This window comes from Schistosoma haematobium, chromosome ZW (assembly GCF_000699445.3).
Source record: "Schistosoma haematobium chromosome ZW, whole genome shotgun sequence".
NCBI classification, from domain to species: Eukaryota; Metazoa; Platyhelminthes; class Trematoda; order Strigeidida; family Schistosomatidae; genus Schistosoma; species Schistosoma haematobium.
In genome coordinates, this window is record NC_067195.1 from 88,982,873 (window position 1) to 89,009,396 (window position 26,524).

The 26,524-nt window shown below is 34.6% G+C and overlaps 1 protein-coding gene across 1 annotated transcript in view; it reads left to right on the forward strand.

Moving 5' to 3' along the window:
• Nucleotides 1–1,459: 1,459 nt before the first annotated feature.
• The window catches only part of MS3_00004703 (uncharacterized protein), a 72,710-nt gene continuing 47,645 nt past the window's right edge, over nucleotides 1,460–26,524 (forward strand). The window contains exon 1 of the mRNA XM_035734384.2: nucleotides 1,460–1,603. The gene's annotated coding sequence lies outside the window, so the exon portion shown is untranslated. The remainder of the gene's footprint in view (nucleotides 1,604–26,524) is intronic.

Consider the following 26,524-nt stretch of genomic DNA (forward strand, 5'->3'; position numbering starts at 1 on the left):
TTATTTTCTGAATACGAGTCACCATAGCTTTCTCGACTAGTAGCACGTGGACCACAATTTTGTTCGAGCTGACGTTTATTTTCGCAGCTAGACAGTACCAGTAGTGTTTCATTTGATTCTGGACTCTGGGCATCATCTACAGGATCTGGCTCCTGATCATCTGGTATTGTCACAACTTCATGTGCATTTAGCACAATATTTTCCTGCTCTGAGCTGGACACGTTACCAATATTACGTTTTCCTTCTGGTATAGAGGGATTTGAATCCTGCACCGGATATGCTTCTGAAATGTCCATTACTGCACCATTATCTGCATGATATATAGATTTCTTATTTTCTGCTTGAATGCAAAGTCTGCCCAAAACTGTTATAAATAGCTCTTGTTGCAAGGCAAACATCTTCTGCTGGTGCTGTAATATTAACCGCAACTGTTCGAAAGAAATCGACATTTTTTTTGCCAATAATATTAGCTCCAAAAATCACCGGCAATTATACAGCTAATTTATTTCCAAAATCTGAGTCACCACTTGTATTATTATTATTTCTTTGTTGCCAAAATCCCCGTCGCCAATTGTTATGACCTTGCGTCTCCCAATTATTTTGTTTTTGCCAAAATCCCCGTCGCCAATTGTTATGTCCTTGGATGTCTGACTTTTCGATCACACGACTTATCTACCAATCCGAATACGACTTATACGAATCTTCGCACTAGGCCAACCAATGACGTTCAACCGGTGTGGGCAGTTTAGTGTCCTTATTGGTCCTATGTCCTACGAGCCCTTCCACTTGAGTCCATTAATAGTCCTCGGGAGTTACCTGTAATTTAATCTCCACTCGGACATAACACTTTCTATTAATATTTTGAACGGCAATTGATTAGTCTCTTATTAGCATCCAACTGAGGAGTCCCGAATAAAACGAAACACGCATCAAACTGGATTTCACTGCTAATCACAATTCATCTTTGCTTATAAACTTATAGTTGGTTCGAGACTATCAATATCTACATTTATATTACTTGAAATAGTTAAGTAGGATTGTTGTTAAGTGATTCATCATAATTTAGATTAAATGAAACATTCTAAAATCCTATATAATGGGTTAAAATGTTTGATGTACGAACACTAATTTATTATAAGATAATATAACTCAATAAACAACATAATCACATAAATAATAACATGATAATGGAAACTTAATTCTTATTGGTGCTTATTTCCATTCAATCACAAGGTCATATAGATATAGATACGTGCATACATACAACTGGAAACAGGTAATACCTCCCCCACCCCAGTGATTTCATTATGTATATATATATATATATATATATATATATATATATATATAGGAAAATGGAAAAATGTTTTTGTTACTAAGTGATAATATAATTTAATGTTACTAACAGTTTTTCATATTCAAATTCATCATAGAGATTAAAACAATAATCAATATTTTATGAATACACCATTCCTTTAATAATATTATAATCAAAATATTGATGAATTTCAATGATAAATAGATCAGAAATATCTTATATCATGAATAATTCTGGATTAATTTTATCAATACAAGAACAAAAATGAAATACATTTTCATTTTAGTAAGTATGATTTTGTAATTTTAATGTACATAGAAACAAAATCTTTGACTTAGTGATTAGTTTGTTTTAATCAATCATTGTTGTGGAAGTACACATCTATTTGAAGTTTGTACTGATGATGTCGTTCAGAAGAACGACGAAAGCTCCACAACTAAACCATTTGGTTCAAAGATAAAAATTCTACCAAAATCTTTGTTGTTTTAGATTGTTAAGTGTTTAATTTGATTTTAAAGGCAAAAAAGAAAATCTCGTTGAGAAGTATACGAAATCCTGAAATTAAAGTTTTTGATTTCTGTGATTGAATAGATTGTTCAATTGTTTGGCTAAAGTTAGCCCCCAAATACTCTGGTATGGCCAAGAGTAGGGAGAGGCAGATCTCTCTCTCTCCAAATGCTCTCACATGACCAAGTGCATACAACCATTGTCAGGAAAATCCTACTCACTGCCCTTTCACGGCATGAATGTTGTTTACGAAATTGAGAGGACAAAACGAGAATGTCAGGCGCTTCAACCAGGTTGGTGAATATGAAGAGTGCACTTTGGGGAGTTGAAAAACCCTGATTCAAAACTATTGGTGAGCATGGGCTCCAGTACCCTGAAGGAACAAATGTCATCTGAACCTATTGTTGGTCACTGGTTACCATGGGACTGCATCTCCTAACGTTAATCTACTACCATGTACATCAGACCTTTAGGTCAAAGGCTCGGAGTGTGGGCTCCTAAGAAAACCACCTACTTCAGTTTGGGCATTTGAGCAGTCTCCTAGATCTCACACAAATCGAATGACTTATGTGGCTTATATCTACTTAGTGCCTACTTGTAACACTATTTATATGTTTAAGTACATAAATAAATTGGCTAAAGTTACATAAATCTCCATTATTAAACAATTTTGATGCTTTAAATGAGTCTAACTTTGTTTACCAATTCTCAAATCAAAACTCGACAACTCTAAAATCTTTTCTTCTGAACGATATATGTATGTGTGTATGTGTAACATTTATGAAATACTCAAAGGGGTCTCATATATTTGTATTGGGAACAATTCTGTGTTCCATTTTGAGTTAGTGTATATTGTTAAGATTTCATACTATGAAATGAAGATTCTACTTGAATAAGTATGACTGCTTGAATTGTTTCGTTTCATTGTTGTCTTGTCATTAACATTAACTAAACATTTAATATCCCTATAATTGCACTAGTAGAAGTAATAGTTAAAGTTGTAAATACATTCAAGGTAGTTTCTGTAGAGAGGTAAACATCAATACAATGAATAAATAGTAAAGTAATTCATATAGAGTGAAGATTCAGGATGAAATTCTTTCATCAACGATAAAGAGTTATGAATGCTATAATTAGGTGTTTTTACATTTTGTATTGCAGGAAAAGACTAAATTTCATTTAAGTGTTCACTTTCATAAAGAGTCGATTTCAAGCCTATCTTATATACATTTTTAGTTTAAGATACAATCACTCCCAAGCATACAAAGTGTAAATCCCCACTGGATGGGTAACTATTATAGAGAATAATACGTATGCAATCTAGAAGTTATTGGGACTTGAAAGTCTTCCTGAAGAACTGTTCAAAGGAGGATGAATTTGGGAATATCTGAGTATTGAGGCCATCACTATATAAAGCTAACATGGTACCCTACTCTTTATTAGGAAATCTAGGTCGATAATAGAATTATCAAAGCAAATTCATTCACATTTAGAAGCGCAGAACTTCAACTCCCATTTTGAGTATCATGGTAACATGGTATCTTATTGAGCTCCATACTCATACAGTTTTGTATATGATTTATCTAATGTGGAAAAATTTGGTTACACTACTATGAGATCATGTTGAATAAAAAAAGTCAAAGAGGTCAGAGTGACAGGCTACAAAAGATGTAGCTTTAAAAAAACTATGTTAACCACTTTGATCATAAGTTTTTCAGCAGATCTATGGTTAGAAAGTTCATTAACAGCAATTTGATCGAACGGTAATTTTCTTATCATCAGATATTTATCTTGGTATGATGTATGCAGTTTTCCAACAATAAGGGTAAGTTCCTGTTTACGAAGAAAGAGAGAAAGAGTAGTTTGTTTTAGAAAGAATAGAATTTCAAATCCAGCGTAATCGAAATACATGAATGTAATCCAATCTATCTCATAACTCTTACACCTTAAAGGAAGTCATAGATTAACCAGTTGTGAGATAACTGAAAAATATGCAAGAGTGATACCAGTCATGTTGTATTGAACAAAAACTCAGATACTTACTTACTTACTTACTTACGCCTGTTACTCACAATGGAGCATAAGCTGCCGACCAGTATTCGATAACCCACTCTGTCCTGGGCTTTCTTTTCTAGTTCCATACAATTCTTCAATTTTTTCATGTCTATCTCCATTTCTCGACGTAATGTGTTCTTTGGTCTTCCTCTTTTCCTTTGTCCTTGAGGATTGAGAGTGAGGCCTTGTCTTGTGACGCAGTTGGGTGCTTTCCTCGAAAACTCAGATACGGTAAACTAATTTTTTATTTAATGAGTAATTATACGTTTTTTTTCGTCAAAATATGAAAATCATACATTGAATACATTATTTGCACATCTTTATTCAGTTGCCCATCACCCTTCTAATTCTGTTGTTATTTCAACTGCTCTCCATTGTCTTCCTTGTTCTATTCATCTAAGTTTTCTGCTGGTAAGCATTCTATTTCCAATTCCTGCTACATACTACTTATATCTGTCCACATAAGTAGTGCTCACCACAATATAAATAATTTTGAAATCAAATTCACTTAGAGTTTATGATTGTTAGCAAAAACACTACTGAAGAGATATGTGGTGGTTTTACAGTCATTTATAAGTGTACTAATGAGAAGAATACAGGGGATATCTTCATTCTGAGATATTCTGATGTCTATTGAAACGAAAAATCAATCATTGTACATTTGAGCCACTATTTGGTGCTTATAACTTCTTGTTGACGACTTTTACCTTATAAGTCCCATTAATTTGATGAGAAAGTAGTTGTAGTTGTTTATTCAGCTCCCATGAAGTCTTAATTATGAAATTATTTAACTATACTGAACAAAATAAATCCATAAATCATTTAGGATTATCAGTATAGAGATGCGGAGATTATAAGGCTGTTGATTGAAATCATGAACTGATTGATATTAGACAACTATTGAAACCTGGAAGCACTGGACGGCAGTTTCGTCCCATTTTGAGACTCCTCAGGGGTGTACATCCACAATCCCGATTCGGACCCAGGACCTATCACTCTCGCGCGTGAGCACTTAACCCATAGACCACTGAGCTGGCATCCAAAGGTGTTAATGTTTAACCTCAACCAATCCGCGATGCTGATAATTGCCATGTTCTCACTAGTGACTAGCTTCGTGAGTGAATTATCGGAATTTTATTGAGTAGCCGTGACTAGTGGAGCTGATCCGTGTCGGGTAGGGACAGGTATCTACCTCAGTACAATGAAAGATGGTCGCGCAATTACGAGGATTGGTTGAGGTTGGATGCCGGCCAGCCCAGTGGTCTGTAGGTTAAGGTTAGAGTTCAAACCTCGCGAGGTGGGATCGTGGATGCACACTGCTGAGGAATCTCACAATAGGACGAAACAACCGTCTAATGCTTCCAGGTTTTCTATAGTGGTCTAACATCAATCGACTCATGATTTCAATCAAAGGAAAAAAATTAGGATTAATCTAAAAATGAATAAAATAGCATAAGAAGTTTATTCATTTATTTTTAATAGAACATTTTTTAGCGCTTTTGTGTGCATAGGAGGTTTTGATAAAATTTCCAGGTCAATCAAGATTGTTTTAATGTGTAGATTAATTTGAATTTGTGTTGAGTTTCAACCCTAAACATTCTGGTCATTAGAATGAATAATTAAATAAACACAGAATGGTTTACATCATTATAAGTGAAATATCATTCTCTTAATTTATAAAGTTTAATGCTAATCACTTAAGGTGATAATTAACCTATAAAGAAAATTAACCAAATCATTAAATTACTATCAACTTCTCTACGATAATGAAGCATCCTATATATATTTAGTGGAATATGGGGTTTATACATATATGTTTAAGATTTCTTTAATCTCTTTCTGTTGATGACTTACTTACTTTCCCCTGTTACCCCTCGTGAAGGAGCATAGGCCGCCCATCAACATTCTCCATCCAACTCTCACCTCAAAAATCCTTCCGAGTTCTTATTCACCCTTTTTATGGCTGCTTCCTATTCACGATTCAATGTATTCTTTGATTTTTCTCTTTTACTGTTCCATTCATGATTTTCAAGTTAGGGCTTGCATCATGATGCAGTTTGATGAATTCCTCAATGTATGTCCTATCCACCCCCAGCGTCATTTCCTAGTTTTCTCCTAAGATGGAACCTGGTTTTTTCTCTCTCACAGTAAGTCTTTTGCTGATGGTATCCGCTCGACAACGGACACTGAGTATCTTGCTTAGACGATTGTTTGTAAATACTCGTACTTTTGAGCTCTGTACAGTAGAACTAACTGAAGATTCTGAATTTGATATCGTCTTCCACACAGTTGTTTTGAGTTCTGTATATTCTTCAACTGTAGGAATGTTCCACTTGTTTTACTAATCCTCGCCTTTACGTATGTATGACATCCTCCTTTTTCATCCATGATGCTGCTGACCAGGTACGGGAAAGTTTCCACTTCTTCTACACTATATCCATCATATTTGATTGAGTTGGTTGGTGTTCTCTGTGTTATATTTGAGGATGTTGCTTTTTCACTTATGTATGTTGAGGCCTGCTGATGTTGAGGCTCCTGCTACAGTGTTTGTCTTTGTTCGTATTTATTGGTGTATATGGGATAGAAGATCTACGTGATCTGTGAAGTAGAAATCGTCTAGTTGCATGCAATCTGTCCATTTTATTCCGTGCTTCCTTTTTTGAGATATCGAGTTCTTCTTAATTCTCTATTTATAACACTCTTATTAATTTAAGCTTGTAACTTGACAACCAGCATTCCCATTTATGTTGTAACATTATGCTGACTAAACGTCTTGTATTAGCGATTGATTAAGAAACTTTCACCAACGAAGTAATTTTAATGATGGTTGTTCGCTATTTGTTCACAGCTTCCTATATATTTACCTATAACTACTGTTAACGCACAAAAGCAAAGTTACCTTATCCACTTAAAGGTTCATAGTAAAGTTATTTTCAGTGAAGATTATGAACCGATTGATGTTAGACCATCATTGAAAACCTGAAGGCACTGAATGGTCGTCTCGTCCTATTGTAGGACTCCTCAGCAGTGCGCATCCACGATCCCTCTCGCGAGATTTAAACCCAGGTCCTTCAGTTTCTCGCGTGAACGCTTAACCTATTTTTGATATTCCTGCTATTTGACTGAAGAAAACTAAACGAAATACAAGTATTTGAAAGAATTAAGAGAGATAATTCAACTTTAACAATTCTAGTGTTCTTTGAAAGTAATAAATGTTACCATAAATTTTACTCTAAGATTTTATGAATAATGAATAAAGAGATATGACAAGTAATAATAAAGAAGAAGTGATAAAAATGATAAATGTTTAACCCGTAGATGATAATCAATTGTATTTATAAGATGTTGGATAAGATTTATAGTTCAGATGGATAATTTTGATAAAGTTTTGTTCTCTGAACTGAATGGTTTGGTTGTGGAACTTTTATTGTTCTTCTGAACAACATCATCAGTATAGAATACTAATTGAAGTTTGTTCATATTTAATTTGGTTATGGCATTTTATTAACTTATTTAACGGATAGATTCATTTGTACAGTGACAACTTATCTATAGCATTGTAACTTTTATCACTGTTACGTTTTCAGGAACATGTATGCTTGAGCATTGCTTATCCTCTACGCACATATTCATTATTCTATCTTTTGATGTGAGTCGCCTAAAAGATTCAATGTCGCGTTCATTTTTCTTATGTACACTTCCTTTCTGTTCATGGACTCATTCACTGGCTTGCTCATCGGCACTCGTATATCATTCATGCTTCGTGTGCCTGTGGTTTTGGTGATCTATGTGTGGTGCAATAATAAACGTAATCAACACTTCATATCTGTCTTTTAATTTCTACACAGTTAGGCGTTATCTAGTAATGGTTATCAGGACGAGTAGAATACGAAGTTTAGGGATTATATCGAATACCGACCGACTGTAGAATATATTACTTTAATACGTGATAGTATTCAATGTTAAAGAGAAATCTCTTTCAACCAAATTATGGATATCACGAACAATTCTAATTAAATAGAGAAAATTTTGTTTTTGAAAATTTTTGCCTTAAAAGATATTTAAGTGTCTTTCTAGTTCAGATTCTCAATAACATAATTCCTAGTTTAATAATTGAATTCATGAGTCAAATGAAGTTAGACCATCATGGAATACCTAGAAGCACTAGATGGCCGTTTCGTACTAGTATGAGACTCCTCAGCAGTGAGCATCCACGATTCCGCCTCGTGAAATTCAAACGCAGAATCTGTCGATCTCACGTGTGAATACGAGTTAAATGCAGCAAATCTATTGTATTATTAGTGGTATAATCCAATGAGTAGTACTCACTGGGTTATTACAAATTTTTAAACAGTAAACCTATTTATACTTTTAATAATTATAATTTTGGGGTTGTCTGTTGTGATTTGTAAAATGTTGTTTTGGGAAAATAATCTGCAAAGAAACGTCCATATATTTAAACTCTAATAGATGCTTTATCAGTTGTCCATTTCCAAATCCACTAAGAACCGAAATATAACGATTAATACTACTGATTTGCTTATGTAGTAATATGAGACTTTATTTACGTACATGATAATCACATAGCATAAAAATAGAAATTTAGACTAATGAACTTCAACTCAGTAGTTCAGTAGCATTGTAGTCACTGTGCAACTTGAAAATTTGAGATATTATCCTTAGTGCTATGCCGAACGCTCATTATTAACTTACTTACTTACTTATGCCTGTTACTCCTCGTGAAGGAGCATAGGCCTACCACCACTACTCTCTGTCCAATCATGTCCTGGGCAATCCTTTCCATCTCTTTCCAGTTGTTATTCATTCTTTTCATATCTGCTTCTATTTTCTAACGTAATGTGTTCTTCAGCCTTCCTCTTTTCCACTTCCCTCCGGAATTCCAAGTCAGGTATTGTCTCGTGATGTAGTTTGGTGATTTGCGTAATGGATAGGACTATCCATTTCCATCGTCTTTTCCTAATTTCCTCCTCCGCTGGAAGCTAGTTTGTTCTCTCCCAAAGTGGGCTGTTGCTGATGTATCCGGCCAATGAATGTTGAGTATCTTACGTGGATAGCTATTTATAAATACTTGTACCTTCTTGATAATGGTTGTTGTAGTTCGCCATGATTCAGCTCTATACAGTAGAACTAACTGTATTGATGTTCGTATTGAAGATTGTGACTTTGATATTAGTTGATATTTGTTTTGAGTTCTATTTTTCTTCAATTGTAGGAATGCAGCCCTTGATTTGCCGATCCGCGCTTTTACGTCTGCATCTGATCTGCTCATTATTAAACAGTCTTAAGATTAAATGAAAGAACTGTCTAGTGGCTCCCTATTTTTAAACGGTTCTCCAATAATATAAATCGATGATCGATTTGAATGTCATCGATTCTAAATTTAATACAATATTTTACGATCAATTGGTTAACATTTCCATGTTCTTTTGGATACATTCAAGTGTAGCTCGCAGTAATTGTTCTTTGGAATTTGAAATAACTAACTTTAGTAGTTGAATTCATTAGTCGATCTAATCTAGACCACCATTAACAACATGGAAGTACACCACGGCCATTTTGTCCTAGTATAGGACTCCTCAACAGTGGGATCCGAACCCAAGACTTTCGTTCTCACACATGGACACTTAACCTCTAGACCACTGAATCAGCATCTAGCGATGTTAATATCTAATTTCAATCGATCTTGTACAGCCTATTGTGCATTAGGTTGATAGAATCGGTTTATCTTGATGTAAAACTATCAGTTACAGATCTTACACTTCCACATTCCCCCCCCCCAAAATTTTAATTTTCTCCAATCATCATTTCACAACATTTCTATGTTTAAAACCTAAATTCAACTAAAATATACACATGATTATTTTTACATGTCATTATGATAAAAAAAAGAATTTTATTTGATTACACCCAATGACAAAAACATTCATGTCTTGTTTAAACACTTAAATATTAGAACTTAGTTAACGTTGATTAGTAAAGTAGAAAGATGTATTACTTACTTACATATGCCTGTTACTCACAATGGAGCATAGGCCGCCGATCAGCATTCGACAACCCACTCTGTACTGGGTCTTCTTTTCTAGTTCCATCCAATTCTTGTTCATTCTTCTCATGTCTATCTCCATTTCCCGACGTAATGTGTTCTTTGGTCTTCCTCTTTTCCTTTGTTTAGCCTTGAAGATTCCATGTGAGGGCTTGTCTTGTGACGCAGTTGGGTGCTTTCCTTAATGCGTGTCCTGTCCACTTCCAGTGCTTCTTTCGGATTTCGTCCTTCACTGAGATCTGGTTTGTTCTCTCCAACAGTAGGTTGTTGCTAACAGTGTTCTGCTGGAGTCCCTCCGGGGGCTACTGCTGGTCTCAAGCCCGGATAAAGGAGGAGGATTGGGCATGGGGTTAACGACCTCATGCCGTAGAAAACTAACTCACTGAAAAAATCGCTGACCAAAAAAATATATAACCTTTACTAAATAACAATGAATATATTATTCATTCATTTTCTATTGATTTTATACGTACCTGTATAGAAAGGTGTCAAGGAAACGAAAGCATCATTCAGAATAGAACTATACATTTTAATCACACAGAGTTTCATCAGAATGTTTGACGTTTTTTTTAGAAAACATTTATTGATCGTTTCAAACCAAAACGTTCGGCTATCAGTCAGTCTCCAAGGCATCTAACACTTAGTTGTTAGTACTTCCTTCTAGTGTTTTTTTTTCTTTAAATTACTTCTTCTATTTTCTCATACTAGTTAAGTGCATAGTTACCTGTTATACATTTGGTCTGATCACTATTTTTTTTTAATATTTAGAACATCCATAAACTTATCACTGATTCAATCAAAACTAAGATTTTTTTTCCCATTAACTGAACAATCCTACTCAAATTGGTTAAATTAAATAAGTGAATGATAAATTTTCAAAATCTTCCCCTCTGGCAACTATAAAAGTAACCTACATATGTGTATATATATGTCACAAGTTAAATAGGGATAAAAGTGAAATCTGTTTTATGGTAACAATGATATACTGTATCGAATGAAATAAGGATTTCTACTGCTATTGAACGATTAATTAGAATAATGTAACGACTGAAAATTGATTATTTAAATAGCATAGAAACTAATTGTGGTGTAATGTTCAAAATGTTAGAATAAGACATTAAAAGTAATTAGATTAAATTAAACTATATTGTATAAAGAAAGATGGATAGTGGTTAACGGTGGAATATAGTTTAACGCATGTTTCCTCCTATTTGGGACTCATCAGCTGGATATACCTGTGTAGTGTGTGCTACTTATACTGACATAAGTAGTATATGACGTTACTGATGAACAGAATGTCTGGCAGTAGAGAGACAAGAGGATCGAATAGTAAAGAATGGAAGCAGAATGCAATTTGTATGAAAATGCAAAAACAATGAAGTTTGAGTCATTATGAGACAATTGATGTATATTTGATTGTTAGATTTTATTTACAAGTCCTGTAACTGTGAGTCAAATACATTCGATTATCCCCACTGCTATTCTTGTTCACTACACCTGTATCTCACAGTTGATGTTCACTCTGGAACTCGAAGACAGCACCGTTCACTTCAAACGCCATCGTGTTATCCACTTAACTACTGAGTCCTGATAGCCACTCACTTGTGCAATGGGGTGAAGTTTTAGATTCACTTGGTATTATTAAGCATCGAATACCAATTAGGTAGTCTAAAAACTAACTTGTTCAAACAAGAACTCAAAGTCCTGAGATCGATCCCGTAGTCAGATCGTGGATATGCATTATTAGGATAAAACATTTATCCAATGCCTCCTAGCCTTCAATCGTTGTCTAACTAATAACAGTTCGTAATGTACATTAAAAAAATTATAACAGATAAGGATTAAGATCATGCTCAATATTTCTTATAGTTTACAGAAGTTAAATCTTGTTTTTCAAGAAGTCAACTATAATATCAGACCCAACTGTATATGTTTTGGTAATGGCAAGATATTTAGGTAATTTATAACAACTAAACACTTCATAAATAAATTTCATAAGAAAATATACTTTTGTTATCAGTATAGGGTTGTGAAAATTACTAAGGTATTGATTGAGATCATAATCCGATCAAATCCCATGAACATGATCGTGGATGCACACTACTGAGGAGTCCCACAATAGAACGAAACGACCGTCCAATGCTTCCAGGTTTTCAATGATGGTCTAACATCAATCGATAATGTCATTACTTTTAAACAAAAAAATGTATGGCGATCATTTAAAATGACTAAGATGACCTTGACAATCGTTGTTTTAATGGATATTCTATGTTTTTTTTTTCTTTTTTGGCTTCCATTGAAGTTTATTAACAATGAAGTCGTTAACAACATAATTCTAGTTACAAGTTAAGTAAATGAATAATAACAACAAAATAATAAGAGAAATGCTTAAAACCTTTTCGAGCAAAATTTCAAGTGGATTCTATGAAAACTTTAATTGAAAAGATAATTTAAAATGAAACACGAAAGTTCATTGTGTCTTTTTTTTTTTAATTTTTATTTTGGTATAAACTTCTCAAAATAGCTTTCACAAAGATAATATAATGCTGATGTAAACGTCTAATGAAACAGCTATAAACTTGTTAGAATCCTGGGGAACTGCAGTACTACTTGACGAAGCAGATAACAAAAATTAATGGCAAATAAAAACCTCTAAAGTTACGACAATAACTTAGCATACGAACTCTGAATGTCACAAAGAAAGAACGTCACACTCAATTCATAGTGTCAAAGAAAGTCTCATAATATTCTCCTATCCCACTGTAAAACGCCTCATTGTCAAGGAATTTGATATATGGTGACGAGTACCATCCAATTGGTTGTTCAACAATAATCCATAGTGTCGCGATTTGATCAGTGCACGACCGATCTTTTCGGAATCCGGTATGTTTTACCCGAAGTTGGGTGTCTACTGAATCTTTCATCCGGTTCAGCAACACTGTTGAAAACGTTTCCTGGTACTGATAGTAGTATGGTGCTTCTGTAGTTCTCACATTTGCTCAAATCTCTTTTCTCTGGTATATCGACTAGGTATTCTCCTTTCCAGTCTGTCTGTCTTCTTGAATAGAACTTGGAGCATGTTTGCAGTTGCTTCTATGTCTGATTTTAGTGCTTCGTCTGGTATATTGTCAGATCGATCTGATTTCCCACTGTTGATTTGTGTGACGGCCACAATTGATTTCTTCGATCGTTGGTGGAATGACATCTATAGGAAGGTCTGTATATACTGTTTCGATATCCGGTGAATTCAACGGAGCTGGTCTATTCAAGAGTTCCTCGAAGTGTTTTACCCATATGTTCCCCTGTTCTTGAATCTCGGTGATTGGCTAGTCTTCTTCGTCCTTGACCGGTCTCTCTGGTTTACTATATTCCCCTACCAGTTTCTTCGTCGTGTGACATAGTTGTTTCATATTTCCTTCTGTTACATTTTTTCCGCTGTCGTTGCTAGATGTTCGAAGTATTTCTGCTTGTCGTCTCTAATGCTCTTCTTTACTTGCTTGTTTGCTTATGTGTATTCAGCTTGTGCCTTGACTTCCTCTGTTCTTGTTCACTTGCTGTTAGTTGCTTTCTTCTTGTTCTTCTTTTCTTTGATTTTGTCCAGTGTTTCTGTATAGATCCATTCCTTATGATTATGTTTGTTGCGACCAAGCAGCTCCTGACACGCTGGAGTTGGTGTTTCTTTGATCCCTTTCCAGTTGTCCTTCATAGTAGCTTCTTCTTCTTTGGGTAAATCCTGTAAGGTTTGTAACGTGTTGCTGAGAGTTATCTTGAATTCATTGAGTTTGTTAGTATCTGGAAGGAAGTCTGTATTTAAACTTTGTGGTGCTGTTTCTCCAGCTGTCCAATATTTCTTTAGCTTCAGTTTCATCTTGTTTATAGACAGTCGGTGACCTGAAGTTATGTCAGCATCTTTCCTGATTCTCACGTCCTCGATTTACCTTCTGAATTTTCTAGTAATGGAAATATGGTCGATGTGGTTTTCTGTAGTGTGATCCGTTGAGACCCAAGTAGCATTGTCCATCAATGCATCTTTGAAAATGCTAAGATGTAATCTTCATTCAAAACACCCACGATTGTGAACTAGTACATTCACCTTTTACACAATACCAATGTCTTAAATAACATCATACTATTCAACAAATTAATCAGTAACTTCGGAAATTTAGATTACATTGTTGTACTCTCACATTGTCTGGTTTACCCCCCTTACGGACGGACTTTAGTTAGGAAACTGTTCAAGAAGTTAGACAGTAAAGAACTGGTATTTCGTGTGTCGAAATTTCTCAGCCTTATGAACTTCCAACTTATCAAAAGAAACTAGTTATTTGGATGCACAAGTTATCGCAAATATATTTATTTCATCAGACGTAAATAAATAAAACAAAATGTTGTAGAGGCTGGTACTATAGTCATACCCATATAAGGTTATTCTAGCCTCTGAATAGATCAATCTATTCATTCTTATCAAGCTACCTTTTGACCTCGCTTATTAATCTTGACTTTTATTTGACTGTAAATATCAATTAACGCTTGATTAAATAGAGATGGCTCACACGCCTTCTCCACTGAGCATCGTTTCGTTGCGCTTCATTTCTTTATTCGTCTGTCCGGATCAACGATTGTATGAAATATACGCATTTAAAATTAATTCTCATATTTGACTTATCTAATTCTGTTATTCACTAATACGAGTTAAGTCGATAAATTTATACGAGGATTGACGGCATGGACATTTTGATAACATACAGAAACCATCTAACTAGTGTCAGATGTAAGGCTACAAAACGTACTTATCATGAGGTTTACAATCTATCTATCATATTCATCATGGTAAGTGACTGATTGCAATACTGTCTTCCTGATTGAGATAAAATACCACAGACGCTTCACTCATTGTGACAAACAGACTATATAATTCGACTTTTAATGTCTCAATATAATATTAATATGTAGATTTATTTATTTATTTAAATCATTCGGTTTGTATGAGGTCTAGGATACTGTCCGGGTGCGAAAAGCGAAGTAGGTGGTTTTCATAGGGAGCCACACACGTAGCCTTCGACCTAAAGGTCTAATCCACAAGGCAGTGGAGTGACGTTAGGAGATGCAGTCCCATGGTAACCGGTGATCAACAATAGGTTCATATGACATTTGTTCCTTCAGGGTACTGGGGCCCATGTTCACCAATAGTTTTGAATCAGGGTTTTTCAACTCCCCAAAGCGCACTCTTCATGTTCACCAACCTGGTTAAAGTGCCTGACATTCTCGTTTTGTCCTCTCAATTTCGAAAACAACATTCATGCCGCGAAAGGGCAGTGAGTAGGATTTCCCTGACAATGGTTGTATGTACTTGGTCATGTGAGAGCATTTGGAGAGAGAGAGATCTGACTCTCCCTACTCTTGGCCACACGAGGGCATGTGGGGGCATCGTTTCGTCATTATTCTAAATAATTATCCTTCTAACTTATTATACTGAAGTGGTCTTCAATTAGATATTCTATGAACTTATTCATGATAATATATTCATAGGTAATTCATAGGAAAATACAACCTACTTCACAAACTGAGAATATTTATCTAAGATAATTATAATCCTATGTGATACTATAGTGATCTAATGTTGAAATGGTGGAGAAGATTTGTAGCTAAGGTGGATGGTTTTGATGGAGTTTTGTTTTATAAGCTGGATGGTTTAGTCGTGGAGCTTTCATCGTTCTTCTGAACGACATCATCAGCACAAACTTCAGGTAGAAATGAAGTGTTTGAATTTCTTGAAGACTTGTGCTGATGATGTCGTCCAGAAGAACGATGAAAGCTCCACAACTAAACCGTGCAGCTCAGAGAACAAAACTTCATCAAAAAGTGATCTAATGTTGATAAGATAGGAGACAAAGTGAAACAACTGTTCAACTGTTTATCTTTCAAAATATATTTTTTCTAATACATATATGGGTCTTCTTCATTCTACCATAAATATAGTCCATGAAATTCTGAATCTTTTACCATGAAATTATTTCCCTCCTCACCACAATGATAACAATATTTACAGGATATTAGGCGAGATTATAGTTTACAGACGAACCAATCACATATAAGAAAACATGTTTGTTATCTGGGAGCGAAATTCACCCATCCATTCAGCTAAATAGAGTTTCCGCATTATAGCTGATGTCATTTCGTAATGAAAACGTTTAATCTAATTCTTAACCCTTATCATCAACTGTAAATCATAATTCTAATTTCTCACACTGATTTATAATCATCATTTAGTCCCAGATGTTAGGCGAACACTCTCAAGGTCACTTTAGCGTCACTTAAAGGTTGTCCATAAATTATAGTCTTAGCGAATATTCAATCAAACATTCTTGTAATATCAGAAAGGATTTTTTGGAGTAATTTCAATAGTTAAAATCATGAGTCGATTGAAGCTACAGCACCATGGAAAACCTGGAAGCACTTAACGGCCATTGCGTATTAGTGTGGGACTTTTCAGCAGTGCGCAATGACGATCCCGCCTCTCGAGATTCGAACTCAGGATCTATGTCTTGCGCGCGAACTCTTAACCACTAGATCATTGATCCGGCCGGCATCCAACGGTGTGAATGTCTAATTTCAACTAATCCACGAAATAGAGCAACACATCCACCACTGTCATCAGTGAGTTACTGTCTTACAACAGACCTGGTCGGACTCCACTGGTTACTGCTTCTCACTGAAACTCCAGGATATCCCTCTTGACGGTAGTTACTAGTAAGCATATGTTTGTTAATATCAGAAGTGGTTGAGATTATGTATCAGTTGAAGTTGGAGCACCATGGAAAAGCTAGAAACACTGGACGGCCGTTTCGTTCTATTGTGGGACTCTTCAGTAATGCGGCAATAACCACCTGTTCAATTTTACTTAATCACATAAACTATTCTAAATTGATTATTGATCATAAAAATGAAAATTAATCTTTACAATGGTAAACGGTCGGCTTAAATTTTCATAATGAACAATTTCTTAATAAATAAATTAGTTAATTACGTAATATCCTTTGGATAAAGTTAAAAATTATTAATTTACAACTTTCAAATGTTCCTAAGTGATACTTCCTTAGAAACAATTGTAATCGGATCACAGAAACAAAAGAAAAAGAAAAAAACCTGTTTTTCTTGAACAGAATAGACAATTAAAGCTTGGACATTGTGAAAAAGCAAACAAACGATTAATGTAATAATACTGAATGAAAAGAGATTAATGGGGGATGACTTTCTTCTGTATTGAAATTGGGATAGTAAGTATATCTGTCTCATTGAAATTTATGAAACGATATAAGTAAGATCATCTTTATAAACTTAAAAGCACTGATTGGGCGTTTTGTCCTAGTTTTCAACTCAGTAGTGCATATCAACGAACTTATATACGGGGATCGAACATTATGTGCGAACGCTTAATCTCTAGATTACTGAATCGGTATCTAACGGTGTCAATGTCTAACTTGGATAAACCGACTTCAGAATCATAATCACAAAACATAATAAAAAGTGTAGCGAAGAATATAAAGGGAAAGAGGTGAGAAATCACAAACAAATACGGAATGTGAAGAATTAATAAAATTGTTTATTAAATCACATCGGGTCATGGAGTGAACAGAGTCATCATGAATTTCTCCTGAACACATAAACAGGCGTTACAGGTAAGGATTCCTATAGCTGCTTCTATATGTAGGGGGACGTGATCAAAATCCATCTTGAAATGACTAAGGTATACGATAGATCACTCGAAATGATTTGACTTTATCTACCATGTAACCACAGTTAACCAAGTCTGCCAATATAGAGTTGCATATAGTCTTTGTCTGTCGCTTAAAAAACCAAGCTAGGAGACATTCACTCATTAGCTGGTCAATTTGCCTATTGGTATGCCCAATATTACTATTTCCGCAGGAGCAGCTGAATTTGCAGATGCACACTGAGGAGCCAAATTTAGGTAATTTCGCGTTCGGTTTACTAAAAAAATATTAACACAAGATTAGCTATGTATATTTTTTTATTGTCTACCCTCGCCAATCTATCATGCAGAACATGCTCGATGAATTGTAGTTATAGGAAAAGAGGTTTCCAATAAATGATCAATATCTCCAGTTTATTTTTCCACGCATACATGTACTTTTAAAGAAATTCTCGGATGTTCGTTAACAAACTCTAACTACTTCTTTATGGTATCATCTGAGTAGAACATTTTTGTGCAAAGTGTGAGGCATCTAACCAGGTTTCTTTCTTAACTGATGGGTGCAAAACTATAAGTGGTTGTATTGGCAAAGAGATTAGCTATTTCTACATAGGCCTTTACTTGACGAGCCGTCATCCCTTCCACTTAATTAAATGTCAAGAAAATCTAGTTTATCATCATACTCGTCTTCACCAGTTAATGTGATTTCTGGGTTCACACTGTTGAAACGATCTAGAAGTCCTTTTTTATAAGCATTCTGATATACAATAGTGAATGTGTCATCGATGTAGTAGTAGTATATAGCACTAAACGGTGACTTTCTGAACTCAGTGAATAAGTGGATAACGCGATGGTGCTTGAAGTGAACAACACTGGGTTACTGTAACAATAATAAAAGTTTGAATCGTCTCAACAAAGAATGTAGGTCGAAGACTTGAAAAAAATGTACACAGATAAAGACACCGAAAATGATTAAAATAACGTTGTAAGAAATGTCCAATTCATTAAGCAAGGTAAATAGGAATAAACAAACAAAGGATATGCAACATGATAATATGAATAATAGGTAGAATTATTTCTCAAGCCTGGTTGACCTAAAGAACGGATATAGGTGTTTGTGACAGATTTCGTATGAATAAAAAGAATTGTGTTGTTATCTCGAATCCTTTTAGCTTCTGTTATACAAAAGGGGATGAGATCAAACACTGTAATAAAAGTAATACGTATACGATAAATTATTTTGAACGATTTGGTTCTATCCGTTAAATAACGACGATGGATTAAGTGTTATCATAAGTCGACAAAGGTTAGCTCCATAAAAGATCCTCTCCACTCCTTTAGACAACACTGTTGAATTTTAGCTTCATTAAGAGAGGTTTCCTACCAACTATTGATACTTTAAAACAATTAGTCATTTGATAAATTTCGATAATGATATTAGAAGACGAAGATTATCAGAACTATGTGATATATTAGCGCAATACATTTCGAACAATCTGGTCACATATATACTTGTTAAGAGCATTTATATATAAAAATAAAAGGTCAACTAGACAGGAAACGGGGTAAGAGGAGATAAGGTTAATGATAAGAGTAATAATAATAATAATGTGAACACAATTTGAAACCTAATCACTCTGGATAATAAGTCAATATTACCAGGGTAGGTTTAAGGTAAGAACAAACTGTTTTTGAACACATAAAGGGGGTTTAAATTTTCGTATGGCTAAGGCTTCAATGAACCTTAGTATACGCCCTTTTACACTTTTATACAGCACTACAAAAGCTGAATTTAGATCAATCTTGTGACCTGTTTCAATTATATGTTTAGCAATAGAGGATGATGGATGTTTATCCTCTGCTCTTATTGGGTCACTTGATTGTATTTGATTCTGAAGCCATTTGGGTACATGTTCACTCACCCTAATGTTGAGATCACGATTACTCCTCCGTATGTATGTGTGACCACACACACATTTAAATTGGTAAACACAGTGGGATGTGACGCAATCGTTTCCATGTACTTTAGGTTTTGAATGAAGCATGCACCTTGTTCTTTCTTTGATGATGACCTTTGCTGCGCAATAGGTTTTATTGATGACTGATTTAAGTCGTTGTTTGAGTAAAAGGCTATTTGAATCACCTCTGAATGGTAAGGTGATGTAGACAGGCTTTTTCTCTACCGAGGCTACAGTAGGTCTCGCTGAACCATGGACTTTCCATCTATTTATGAATTTCAGAGGATAGCCATTTTCTATTAACGTTTTATTTAACAACTTTACATCATCATCAATGGCGTCATTGGTACAAATACGGTCGAGTCTGTTGAAAAGACACCTTATCAAACCACGTTTGTATTGCACAGGGCAATAACTATAATAACTAAGATATTGACCTGTCCACGTTGGTTTTCTAAAAATAGATCGCTTTACTGAACCATCTTCTCGTCTACTCAGGAGTATATCTAGGAAGGGAAGCTGATCGTTTTCTCTTCTTCACATGAGAGACTAATATGGTTTTGGAGAGTGTTGAGTTTATTTAATAAACCGTACATATCCTCTTTTTTCTCACAAACAACTAAGATATCGTCCACATATCTCTTATAAAGTGACATGTTTCCGATTAATTCATCAGTCTGATTTTCAACATGTGCCATGAACACATCTGCTAGTAATGGTCCTAGCGGACTACCCATAGCAACTCCATCAATCTGACGAAAGTATTCACCTTCAAAAATGAACTGAACTTTGTCAGTACATAGTAATAGTAAATCTTTAAGAAGTTTTACAGGTACAGATGATTGAAAATTGTTTTCAGATATGTAATCACATAATATATCAATGGTTTTTTTAAAGGTACATTTGTAAACAAGGAATTTACATCAAATGAACACATTGTTTTTTTCTTGATATTAATATCATCTAAATGATCAACCAGTTCAAAAGAATCCTTTAGAGAATACTTACATAGATGTCTTCGAATAGGATCCAACAACTTTGCTAACCATTTAGCCAGATTATGTGTAGGTGATCTGCACATTGATAGAATTGGACGTAAAGGAACATTGGGTTTGTGAATTTTAGGTAGTCCATATAAATGAGGGTACTCGGAACCCATAGGTTTTAGAAAGTTAAATTCCTCTTTATTAATAATATTCATGCGAAGCAATTTTTCTAGGTTTGAGTTTACTCTTCTTTCTAGTTTGCTGATACCTCCAAATTCAACATCAATCATAAATTTACTTTCATCACTAAGGATAGATAACATCTTACTTTTGTATTCACATTTATTCATGATGACTACGCCTGATCCTTTATCAGGTTTTAACAAGACAATATCAGAGTTTGATCGTAGTTCTTTTAATGATTTAAAATGCTGAGAAGTTAATACGCTTCTCTGCTTCGGGCCAACACTATGAAATTGGTGTGCTATATCCAGGCGTAGTCATCATGAATAAATGTGAATACAAAAGTAAGATGTTATCTATCCTTAGTGATGAAAGTAAATTTATGATTGATGTTGAATTTGGAGGTATCAGCAAACTAGAAAGAAGAGTAAACTCAAACCTAGAAAAATTGCTTCGCATGAATATTATTAATAAAGAGGAATTTAACTTTCTAAAACCTATGGGTTCCGAGTACCCTCATTTATATGGGCTGCCTAAAATTCACAAACCTAACGTTCCTTTACGTCCAATTCTATCAATGTGCAGATCACCTACACATAATCTGGCTAAATGGTTAGCAAAGTTGTTGGATCCTATTCGAAGACATCTATGTAAGTATTCTCTAAAGGATTCTTTTGAACTGGTTGATCATTTAGATGATATTAATATCAAGAAAAAAACAATGTGTTCATTTGATGTAAATTCCTTGTTTACAAATGTACCTTTAAAAAAAACCATTGATATATTATGTGATTACATATCTGAAAACAATTTTCAATCATCTGTACCTGTAAAACTTCTTAAAGATTTACTATTACTATGTACTGACAAAGTTCAGTTCATTTTTGAAGGTGAATACTTTCGTCAGATTGATGGAGTTGCTATGGGTAGTCCGCTAGGACCATTACTAGCAGATGTGTTCATGGCACATGTTGAAAATCAGACTGATGAATTAATCGGAAACATGTCACTTTATAAGAGATATGTGGACGATATCTTAGTTGTTTGTGAGAAAAAAGAGGATATGTACGGTTTATTAAATAAACTCAACACTCTCCAAAACCATATTAGTCTCTCATGTGAAGAAGAGAAAAACGATCAGCTTCCCTTCCTAGATATACTCCTGAGTAGACGAGAAGATGGTTCAGTAAAGCGATCTATTTTTAGAAAACCAACGTGGACAGGTCAATATCTTAGTTATTATAGTTATTGCCCTGTGCAATATAAACGTGGTTTGATAAGGTGTCTTTTCAACAGACTCGACCGTATTTGTACCAATGACGCCATTGATGATGATGTAAAGTTGTTAAATAAAACGTTAATAGAAAATGGCTATCCTCTGAAATTCATAAATAGATGGAAAGTCCATGGTTCAGCGAGACCTACTGTAGCCTCGGTAGAGAAAAAGCCTGTCTACATCACCTTACCATTCAGAGGTGATTCAAATAGCCTTTTACTCAAACAACGACTTAAATCAGTCATCAATAAAACCTATTGCGCAGCAAAGGTCATCATCAAAGAAAGAACAAGGTGCATGCTTCATTCAAAACCTAAAGTACATGGAAACGATTGCGTCACATCCCACTGTGTTTACCAATTTAAATGTGTGTGTGGTCACACATACATACGGAGGAGTAATCGTGATCTCAACATTAGGGTGAGTGAACATGTACCCAAATGGCTTCAGAATCAAATACAATCAAGTGACCCAATAAGAGCAGAGGATAAACATCCATCATCCTCTATTGCTAAACATATAATTGAAACAGGTCACAAGATTGATCTAAATTCAGCTTTTGTAGTGCTGTATAAAAGTGTAAAAGGGCGTATACTAAGGTTCATTGAAGCCTTAGCCATACGAAAATTTAAACCCCCTTTATGTGTTCAAAAACAGTTTGTTCTTACCTTAAACCTACCCTGGTAATATTGACTTATTATCCAGAGTGATTAGGTTTCAAATTGTGTTCACATTATTATTATTATTACTCTTATTATTGATACTTTCTTGTCTATTTTTAATGAATATATATTACATCAGAAAATCTATGGGGGGGGGATAACTCCCTTCACGCAAAATATACTATGCATTTATTCAAATTTCTTATTTATGTATCATTCTTTAATATACCAAATCAGATATATATTCCATGCTAGATCAATTCACATTCTATTTAGCATAGAAATGATTACATAAAATGTATTTCATTAATCCCATTCCTGTTATTCACTGTTCTTTCTATACAACAAACATGTGTTACTATGATGATGATTATTATTATTCTTATTCGTTATTATATAATGAATGGTTAGTTCTTCTAAATAATCATTGAATAGGAATCAATGAAATAGAATGAATATTATTCAATTCGATTGAATCACACCTAGAACACAATGAACGTTTGTTTGTTTGTTTATTGTGTTTTTTACCACTAGTCATTGTTCACAACAACTAATTGTTCATCTAATGGTTGATACAATGTTCGTTTCTGTATGTTACAATTCTATCCCTTTGATTTCTCTTCAGTAATAAGAAGAAGTATGTTCATCATGCATAGGAAACTATAATTAAAGGGTTAATGATAATAATATTTACATTCTATTTTGAATGATTATTAAAGGGATAAAAATAACAAAAAAATTGTATGCTTAATTATAATGTAACTGTTTTACATATCCACCTTAGATCGATTAGCGTTAGAATACTATTACCTTATTATTATCATTATTATTACTAATACTATTACTATTATTATTACTAATACTACTATTATTACTATCGATATAAGTAGGAGTTTTATAGAAAACCGATTTGAAAGGCTTTCATTAAACCATTTTCAGATGAACAATGTTAAAATTAATGAGTTTCCTATACTAAACCCTTAGTTATTAAATTGTTTATTTACATTAAGAAAGTTGATGAGATTGAATGGGTCCACTTAACAAATTAGAACTAAATCAGGATTATAAATCAATGTGAAGAATTACAATTAATGATTAGAGTTAGGTTGTTCATCACGAATTGACATTAGCTAAAAATGCCAAGATACTATTTAGTCAAATGAATGAATGAATGAATTACTTATCAAAATCTAAAATCTGCTATCTTATATCTGATTGATTTGTCTATACATTATGATCATCCAGAAGATACAAGTGTTTAATAACAGTTGTCTACACAAAGTACTTCGGATTCGTTGGCCGGACACTGTTAGCAACAACCTACTATGGGAGAGAACAAACCAGATCCCAGCAGACGAAGAAATCAGGAAGAAGCATTGGAAGTGGATAGGACACACATTAAGGAAAGCACTCAACTGCGTCACAAGACAACCCCTCACATGGAATCCTCAAGGCTAAACAAAGGAAAAGAGGAAGACCAAAGAACACATTACGTCGGGAAATGGAGATAGACATGAGAAGAATGAACAAGAATTGGATGGAACTAGAAAAGAAGACCCAGTACAGAGTGGGTTGTCGAATGCTGATCGGCGGCCTATGCTCCATTAGGAGTAACAGGCGTAATTAAGTAAGTAAGTAAGTAAAGTTTATCAACTGAGCTCTACTCACTATATTCCTATGAATGTTTGTTCACTCGTTTCTGGCCGTTTGAACAGTTGTCACATACAGTGTTTTAGAATGTTCTTTTACATAAGGTACAATATCCAGTATATTGAATTTATTTACACCTTTGCCATACTATACGAAAATGTCTTCAATATAACTTCTAACCAAACTCTTTCATGTAAGTAATTTAAACCCATTATGTAATTACAGTTTTTGAATATCACAGGTTGTAAGTAGCTGATGAGAACTGAAAGAAATAGGATGACATCATGCTATTTTGTTAGAATTTTTTTGTTTCTTGCTCTTTACAAAATGGTAAAGGGAACTTTCTGTATTAATAATTCAACTTGATAAATGAAGATAATTTTCCAGGTCTCTTGATGTTGTTTTCTAAAGTACCGAAGTACCTGAAGATCAATTGAATTTTTTAATCATGTTGTTTGGTATCTTTTATAATTTTGGAATAAAACATTTGCACTATAATAAATATGTTTAAGGTGTTTGCTACTGATATCGACAGATATCAGTAGTATGTATCATCAATCGGAAGATTGAAGATAAGAGAATGTGAACAGAAAATAATTAGTGTGGAAATGTAAGAACAATGAAATCTAAGATGATTGATTGATATTTTACAAATAAAGAGTTTGCTATATGATTCTTAGATATTTTACTATGAGATTTTGTAATTTTGTACACAAATTCATTTGATCATCCTTCTCTATGCTCTTGTTCACTACATGTTGATTACGAATAGTTCGGAATTATAGAAGTATTCTATTTTTCATTGTTTTGTTTTATCAAATTCTTATTTGATCGAAGTAACAAGTAAAATAGTGTGACTATAAAGGCTGGATTTATAATTAGGAGGTAATAAAGAACAATGTAGATTTATGTTAATGTTTTGATCTGTCTCAGTCTATGAACTTTGTCTTCTAGTTCTTTTTTTCCCGTAAAATGTTTGAACTTAGTCAGTCAGTCAGTCAGTCAGTCAGTCAGTAACAACGTAGAACTTCGTACGTACGTACATCAGTTCGAATTGCCACACCACATTAGCACAGAGATGCAGTGGTCGATTCAAATCCCGTAGTAGTAGAGGTAATACGAGTATAAGCAGTAATCGGGAAGATTAGTGTTTGGAGATGTTACTTAAAGAGTATAATACTTACTTACTTACTTACTTACTTACGCCTGTTACTCCTCGTGAAGGAGCATAGGCCACTCACCAGCATTCTCCATCCAACCCTGTCCTGGGCAATCCTTTCTAGCTCCGTCCAGTTGTAATTCATCCTTTTCATATCTGCTTCTATAATCCGACGCAATGTGTTCTTTGGCCTTCCTCTTTTTCGCCTCCCTTCAGGGTTCCAAGTTAGGGCTTGCCTCGTGATGCAGTTTGACGGTTTGCGTAATGTATGTCCTATCCATTTCCATCGTCTTTTCCTAATTTCTTCTTCAGCTGGAAGTTGGTTTGTTCTCTCCCACAGAAGGCTATTGCTGATGGTATCCGGCCAGTGGATGTTGAGTATCTTGCGTAGGCAGCTATTTATAAATACTTGTACCTTCTTGATGGTGGTTGTTGTAGTTCTCCAAGTTTCAGCTCCATACAGTAGAACTGCCTTGACGTTCGTATTGAAGATTCTCACTTTGATATTGGTTGAAAGTTGTTTTGAGTTCCATATGTTCTTCAATTGTAGGAATGCGACCCTTGCTTTGCCAATCCTCGCCTTTACGTCTGCATCTGAACCTCCTTGTTCATCGATGATACTTCCTAGGTATGTGAAGGATTCTACATCTTCCAGAGTTTCGCCATCAAGAGTGATTTGATTGCTGTTCTGCGTGTTGAATTTGAGGATCTTGGTTTTCCCTTTGTGTATGCTGAGGCCTACTGATGCAGAGACTGCTGCTACACTGGCTGTCTTCATCTGCATCTGTTCGTGTGTACGTGATAGGAGGGCTAGGTCGTCTGCGAAGTCCAAATCGTCTAATTGATTCTGAGTTGTCCATTGTATGCCGTGTTTTCCTTCAGATATTGAGGTCTTCATAATCCAGTCGACCACCAGAAGAAAGAGGAAGGGAGAGAGTAAACAGCCTTGTCTGACTCCAGTCCTTACTTGGAATGCATCTGTCAGCTGTCCT